The sequence below is a fragment of the Excalfactoria chinensis genome, chromosome 1 (genome assembly GCF_039878825.1).
Source record: "Excalfactoria chinensis isolate bCotChi1 chromosome 1, bCotChi1.hap2, whole genome shotgun sequence".
In the NCBI taxonomy this organism is placed as follows: domain Eukaryota; kingdom Metazoa; phylum Chordata; class Aves; order Galliformes; family Phasianidae; genus Excalfactoria; species Excalfactoria chinensis.
In genome coordinates, this window is record NC_092825.1 from 21,843,985 (window position 1) to 21,852,771 (window position 8,787).

Below are 8,787 nucleotides of genomic sequence, written 5' to 3' on the forward strand. Positions count from 1 at the left end.
TTTTGGTCTTTATGATTAGCATTTTAATATATGAAGGGATCCTGTGTGAAGATCTTTCTTGAAAGAGGCCACAAGGAATAATTGACTACTCCAACTTCATAGGAGAGGTTCTCCATCCCTCTGATTATCTTTGTTGTCCTCCTCTGGACCTGCTCCAACAGCTCCGCATCCCTCCTGTACTGAGGGCCCCAGTCCTGGACACAGTGCTCTAGATGGGGCTTTACAAGGACAAAGTAGAGAGGAACAATCACCTCCCTTGCCCTGCTTTTTTGGTGAAAACCAAGATATTGTCGGTCTTTCAGGCTGCAAGAGCACACTGCTGGCTCATGTCCAGCTTTTCATTCACCACAACCCCCAAGTTCTCAAGGCTGCTAACAGTGAGTTCTTCTTCCAGTCTGTATGCATATCTGGGATTGCCCTGACCTAAATGCAACACCTTGCACTTGGCTGTTTTGAACCTCATGTAGACTCAGTTTTCAAACATATATATTATTTTATTCAAACCTGAATCATTAGCATTATTTGCATTTTTTATCAGCTTAGAACATAGTGAGCTTATTCTGGCATAGAACACTGAATTTGGAGGAAAACAGCTCTCCTATAAAATGATACAAATGATGAATATTCAATACTGTAGTTTCTGAAAATGAGTACACAAGTTAGCTATCATACTGATTCACAAACAAGTGATATGTAATGAAAAGAAATGACTCTATAACATAATCAGAAATAATTTTAAGGAAAAAATGCTTTTAATAAAGAAAATATTTTTAAGAAAAATATCATCAGGGTTATTGTCTGGCTTCTTTAGGAAAAATGGTAGCTGAATGACTAAAATGGATGTATTTTTTAATGATTTGGGTGGACAATTTTTTACAAGGAATTTCTTGAAAGCGCCAAATTTCTAATAAATACATTTTAAACAAACAAGTGTTTTTTTTTTTTCTAGATTTGTTTTCTGTTTCTAAAAAGAAAAAAAAAAAATAGAAGCAAACCCATAATGAAGCATCTCACAATGACATTTTTGAACAGACCAAACACTCATTTTAAATAAATGTCATCTTTACAAGAAACACTGGTCCAACATGGTAATGTTGGATCATTACAGATCCTGAAGGAGATATATGACTCCTGAGTCATATAATAATTTAAGATGGAAAAGTTCAAGTCAATAGCTTCCTTAAAATGAGACTAACTTCAAAGTTACATTATGTTTTATAGGATACTGCTGTTACACAAAGATTTTCTACAGGACCTAGACATCTTTAACAAGCTTTATATCAAAGAGGGCTTTTAACATATGTATTGGGAATCAAAATATGATTTACTACTGGATTGGAATTTGGAATGGGCTCTCATAGTTTTGGCTGACTTCCTGTGCCTTTACCAGTTGTGTCTGCATAGCTGAGGAAATTAAAAAAAAATTTTCAGCGTCCAATTAAACACTTGTTTCAACACAGTTCATATTCATATATATATATATGAATATATATATATGAATGTATGTATATATATACATACATAGTTGGGTTCAATTCTGAAGCCTGTTGCATATGTGTATATTAAGATACATATGGATATCTTTTGAATTTTGTGCAAATAATTCACTTTGCCAGATTCTGTGTGTAAGACTGGTGAATAAGACAGCAAAGAAGAGGTAAAAGACAAACTTCTTTGTCATTCTTAGTGATGAATGAGAAGAAGGGGTGTGAAGTCAAAGTTATGTGACTGCTTAAGAGAGACTTGGTGAAACGATATGTTGAAGCAATCACTACAAAAAGAATAAAAATCACACATGGAGAATGATTTATTAGTTTCTCAAAAACACTTAAACCACTGAGTGAACTGAATGTAATTCAATGAATTTGCAAATACATCTTCAGTACACTGAAAATGACTGTCAGTTGAAGATTATTTCATAAAACTGAATCATAAGCAAAGAGTACTTCGTGAAGATAAAAATGTCAAAGAAATAAAACCAAGAAACAAAGAATACAAACACAATTAGAACATTATGAAAATGTTGATAGATTTGTGCCAGTAAAAAGAAAACAGCCTATTTCTTTGGCACTCATTTACCAACTTACCTAGTCAGTATATAGGAAAATGAACTACTAACTTCAATAATACTTTTTCCATCCATGCAGACAACCATTTCAACTTGAAGAAAATCATAAATATAATTCATAAGTGTTTTCTTACAAATAGGAAATTTCAGACCAGTTCCTTTTCTCCACACATTTTTTACCTACATTCTATTTTAAAAGAATTATTTCAAGCTATCATTATAACAGTAAAATATTTAGTAATGCATTGTATTTTATTTCTTATAAGAAATCTTGTGCTTTATTTCTTATAAAAGAAAATGTTCTTTTATATATGTTCTTCTGTAAAGAACTTCTGTTAATTTTTCTTTATTTATTGTTTTCTATTTGCATGTGAAGCACGAGAAGCTTATAAAATAACAATTATCTGTTCAGTAAGAAAGATAACTTATCAATAATATAATTACTGAAAACAAAGGCATTTCTCTCCCTTTTTTTTTTCTCTTCAAATTTTGTAGCTAAAACTGAGTTGATGTCTAGACAGTTTTAATGCTATCGCATCTTTCATTTGCAGATCATAAGATTACCTGTTGATTTGATCTATACTCAAAACTCCAGAATATTCATGCAAACTGGGTTTGTAAGAAAAAAAATATGGTATCTTTTAATGTTAAACTAGATCATTTTCAAGACAAAGAAAATAAAGTCTACTGAATTTTACATACTGTGCTCACTGCATATCATGACTGTTATATAGTAATTGTTCTGACATTTGTATACTCACATGTAAGTAATCTGAAATGATATCATTTGGAAAATCTTTAGTTTAGCTACAGAATGTAAATATTAATGGAGGCACTGTGAATTGGTTGTGTACTTGCTGAAGAGTTGACACAAATACGGTAAGATAGGAGTCTGCCAGAAATTCCTGGTTTTAGTCATGAGGAAAATGTCAGTTAATATTTCTAGTTTTGACCTTTGAAAAAAAAAGTAGAAGTACAAATTTCATATCCAGACAATGACAACAACAAAAAAGTAGGTGAATCTAATTTACACTTAAAAAAATGTAACAACGTGAACTGCATGGGACTTCCTGCATAATAAAAACAACCAACTTTTTTTTTTTTTTTTTTTTTTTTTTTTTTTTTTTTTCAGAAAGAAGAAACATCACTTTTGACATATTGAAGCATCAAACTCATCCAGAAACATAATTTCTGTCTTGCGAGGATTATTTACAACTTCCTATTTCCACCCAAATGCCCCATTAAACTACATCTTATTCTGCCCTTCTGCCTCGAAACCCACGACTCCAGAGGTCCCATTCTAGAAGTCATGTAGGCCACACAGACACTCCTGGAAGATGAAAAGTAACAGATTTAAATGCCTTCATCTAAAGAAAACCTAGAATATCTTTCTCTTTTCCTACCTATTTTGAGTATCTGCACAAAAAGAGTCACTTTTACTGCCCTTTTAAAACTACTGATCCCTGCTCTGTGAATTCATTATACTACATAGAGGAGGCCAAATTCTAGACTCTTATGGACTTCTAGACTTCAAAGATAAGCTGTTCAGCATTACCTACTGGCTGGCAATTTGCGCCCCCCCTATTTTATACAGGAGTTTTCATAAAGGGAATTTTCCATCATATTTTCAGTTATCTATATTTCAGATATCAATATTGTTACAGTGAAGTACTGTGCTTCACATGAGGCCAGAAATAGTTGCTCAGATAGCACAGCTTCCTGAAGTGCCTCTCAGCATTTGTAGGTGGTTGTGCAAATGCTCCTATTCTCTTTCAAGAAACTGGGCCAGGTGTAGGTAAAAAGAATATTTTTAAAATTAACATTTCTCTTGAACGAGATGAATTCAAAAGTTCAGAATAGGCTATTGTTTTCTGATGCAGAAGGTTTGGCAACAGCTGATCTTTAAGACATTTCTGCCACTCCGCCCCTTGCTATTCAGTCCTTTTCCATCTCCACAGCTTGTTGCTCATTTGTATTGTAAGGTTATTTGTATCCCCAGTCATTACCACCATTCATATATCTGTATTGATCTGAATTAAACACAGCACTGCAATACAACTGAAATATTTTTTTTCCTGTTGTTTGTAATCTGGGTCTGCTTTACAATGAGTTCAGAGAAAAGTGCTGCAAGCGGTTGAGCTGATGCAACGCAAGTAACAGTCTGCCATGGCATGGAAGTGAAAATACTCTACAGCATCACAGAGTCAAAGGATGGATGAAGTTAGGGATCTCTGGAGATTTATCTGATCCAAACCTTGCTCAAGCAGGGCCACCTACAGCAAGTCACCCAGGACCATGTACAGATGGATTTTGAACATCTCCAGCATAGAAAACTCCACAGCCTCTTTGGGCAACCTGTGCCAGTGGTCTGTTACCTCATAGTAAAAAAATTAAGACTTCAATATAATTAAATATTTTGGGTGATGGAAGCCTGATTTAAATTAGATCCATGAAGTAATTTTAAAAGTTCATAACTGGCTTCAATGCATGTTTTACAGTTAAGGATCACAGAATCACAGAATCACAGAATTGTAGGGGTTGGAAGGGACCTCTAGAGATCATCGAGTCCAACCCCCCTGCCAAAGCAGGCTCCCTACAACACGCATGCCAAGCTGCTGTGTCTATGTAGCTGTGCCTCTGTCAGTCTCTCTAGATACACCTATATTAATAAATTCAAGTATGCTGAGAATACTTACTGGCGTGAAAATGTGATCATCCTTGCTTTGGCAACTCTCAGCATAATCCATGAAAATAACTTGGCTTGCTTCAACCTACTGCTGTCCTTCGGCAACTTCCCAGCTTGTTCTGTCATCCAGAGCAGTGCAGAAGCACACCCAGTGGGCAGTCTGCCTTCAGATATCCAGTCTTAGCAGTTTGCTAGTGTAGGTGCCAGCCATGCTATGCATGATCTCAGTTCTAGTGGGCTGTGTCTGCTGGATATCTGAACATGTGCTCAGCATTGTCACCCAAGCTGTAGCACATGAAGCTGCTTCACACTCCCTTTACTCCAGGCTGGGTGTGATGCCTTTTAGGGTGCCAGTGCAGACATGGATGCTGAAACTTGCTGCTCGTCCTATTTCCAGGAATATTTTCCCTACCTCCTTCCTTTTAGAGTTTCCTGATTGGGTTCTGTTTGTAGTTTTGCCTCCCTGAATGTTAGCCCTTTGGGCATGAAAATCAATATCCTTTTTTTTTTTTTTTTTTTTTTTTTTTTTTAATTATGTACAGGAGGGCAGATAATGCTGTAAGTCAAAAGCATTATAAAGCAAACAAATCAGCCTGCTTAATTTTAAGCAAGGCACATCTTCTGAATGTGATTTTTAAAAATAAAGGGGTAAAAAAAGCTTTGAGCAAATATTTTTAATTGAAAGTTGCAATTGCTATCAGTGTTTCCCACGGATCTATTTCAGAAAATAGAAAATGGAGTTTTCAGAAGAGCTTTACTTATGTTTACTTTCACATACATTCGTGACTTCCTGCTGGCCTCCTTATTTGTTCCTTTCTCAGTTTATGTTCATTATAGATCTGATTTCAGGAATAAATCACTAGGCTTGAAATACTGATTAACTTTTGCTTTTTTGCCATATGCCCCTTAAGCACAGTTATCTTTATGCACTAAGTATATATCCAATTATATATAAATATGTGATTTAAGGATGTACATTAATAAAATAAGGTACTTCCATTTCAGTAATATGAGGACATTTATTGCTCTCATAAGATCTCTAGGAGTTTGAAGTTACAGTACCATAAAAGTGCTGTTTTATGAAGATCTGGTTAACAAAAAACAAGAACTGTATTAAAATAATGTTTATAATTGAAAGAATCACTTTAAATTCCTGTTTTCATCATTACTTTGTTGAAGGTTCAAATGGTTATTTATATAAACGAGTTACATCATAACCTACTGAAGAAATAAATGACAGTTGTCAGCTTCTTGGATTTTTATTCATATCTTGCAGCTTTCTTTGTACTGCAGACATTTTTCTTTTAAGTTCCAAATTATTTTGCTTTATTTTTCAACTTTTCTGAGTAAGTTACATTGTTTAAACTTTTATCTGAGTTCCAAAGAAAATGAAATTCTCCCACACTAGTCTTTTCACAAATTTACTCTGTTCATCCAAATGTTATGATAACTTCCATTGCGATGTTTCATCAAAAGCAAGCACATCAAGTAGACATACAGATACCAAACTGCTGTTTATTCTTCTTAGTGGAATTAGCTATTGATTGAGGTTAGATTTGTCCTTTATTTCCCTTTCATACTGCAATAGCAAGGAAATGTAAGATGCATATTTATTGACTGGCTGATTATGGGCTTGAGTGTATTTTAAAACGTGAACTTTTATAAAAATGTTTGTCCCATAGACTGACAGCTGTATTAGTACAGTAGGAAATATTAAAAATGTGTGATGTCCATGTCTACAGTCTACAAAATCAGAAAGTGTGACATGTTACAGGGAAGAGAGTTATGCATGAAAACTGAATGTAACAGCAATATATTTTTCTTCAGATCATGTTCTGTTGTTGTTGTATTTGTTATTTTTTTCCCCGTGGGCTTAATTTCTTGGGAGTGCCTTCCTTTTCAATCCATTTTATGCATAGTAAAAGCAGTAGAGAGACAACATGTTCTTTCTGAACAATTTTCAATACAAAATGCAGTGCTTGTGAAAGGCTTAAAATTGTCAGGTTTGAATGAAGATTTAAAATGTTACAATAAAAATCACCCTGTGGCTCATAAAATAACAGCACGCTTTCAAAGGAATTTAATTTTAATGCTTATGGAAAGTAGAAAATTGACTGGTATAGAACCAAAACTTAGTTGTCACTGATTTCGCGCAGAAAAACAGAGGCAAAACAAAGCCTCCCCAGAAGAAACTGGTGGCTCATGGCACCCCTTTTCTGCACATTTTTCTCTCTCTGCAGAGTTGGACAATGAGGCTGTTACTTGTACAGATCTGTAGCTATAGAAAATAGTGCCAGGAAATTAAGTCAATAGGCTTGTACAGGCTGTCAAGCAAAAGTTCATCAACTATTGACCGTTCCCTTTTGATTACTCCACAGGGCCTGAAGGAGAAAAGTTCTGTGGTCACTTCTCTGTCATTCAGATAATGATGTCATTCTACACAGGGCAATAGGAGCACATATTTGTCTAGCAAATCAGTCTGAAATCTCATCATTGATTTCTTCAGATCCTCACAGAGACAGAAACTATTTCATTACTTTGTTGAAGATGCAGCTTTTCATTCTACAGCTTTCTATCATTTGAGATTGCTACATTTATATTATTTTCCTCAATTTCTAACACTGCAGGTGGATGGAGAAAAACAGTGCCTTCATGTAGTACTATTTATGCTTTCCAGAAACATTCAAAACATTTACCTCTTCATTAATTAGATAAAACTACATAGGTTCCTTCAAAGGTGAAGACTACTGATATAACTTAACAAGTAAGCACTTGTTAAAACATGCTAGCTGATTCACCATTCAGGATAAATATCAGTGAAGAGAATAAATTGCCACTGGATACCAAAACACCCTATTCAAGAATACATGCAATTTTACGTATTTCATGATCTCCATGCCCCACAAGAAAGAAAACATAGTCCTAGAGAGAAGCTGGGTGGTCAGTGCAGTGTTTTCAGCCATGCAATACGTGGTCTGGGGCAGAGATGTGAATCCCATGTGCTCACTCCCCAGCTGACTGAAGACACCCTCAGTTTTGGAACATGGAAGAGAATGTTGCTTCATTCACATTCTCGCTAACATCTGGGTGTTGCACTATTCACCAGTATTCACACTCTGTGCATCTTGATACCATCATGATTTTCCTAGTGATCAACAGGTTTCTCATATTTCTATTCTCTATTCCTGTAAAGGAACTTTTCCCTTTTCATATAGGGCCAATCAGGGTTCTGTCCCTGTTTCAGCTGGGATGGAATTGTTTTCCTCAGAGTGTCTGCTATGATGCTTTGTTTTTGTTCTAGGAGAAAACAACTGTTGATAACACACCATGTTCCCAGTAGCAATTCTTAAAGACATTATAAATTATTTTCATATTCTTTTTTTTTTTTCCTTTGAATGTTCAATTCCGATTGCATATAAAAATAAACAAAAAAAGAAAAACAAAACAACAGACCACAAGCAGAGTTTTAATAAAATAAGATCCACATAAAAGGAGGTAACTGCTGGGGTAAAACTGTATTGTATCAATGCATTACACTGATATTACCAGTGTTTTTACTTATTTCTAGTTAGGTGGACAATTATAAAGGCATAATGCCTTAGGTTTGTATGCACACTACTGTATTTCAAGATGGTATATCATAGTATATTAACATATTGGTTATATGACTTTGGAATATTAAAATGGCGTATTTCATCTTGTGTTTATTTATTACCAGAAATATTATCATAATATGCCACAGGTTACTTGTTATACCACTGTCATTTGTACCACAATAGCTAAGGATCTTGTCAGGATTTACATCATAAGTCCCTATTTTCTGGGGCTTATAACAACAATAAAATTTTGTTCCAGACTGAAAGATGACATGAAAGTTTTATGTTATGTATTTTTTAACAAAAAAAGATGCTGTAAAATCAGAAGTCATTTTCCTAGGGGAATATTTTCCTTCTTTATTCATTTAGAGAACATCTTATGGAGATTAAGTTATAGCAAAAATAGTCTATTTCTCCCCACATGAGCACCAGTTTAA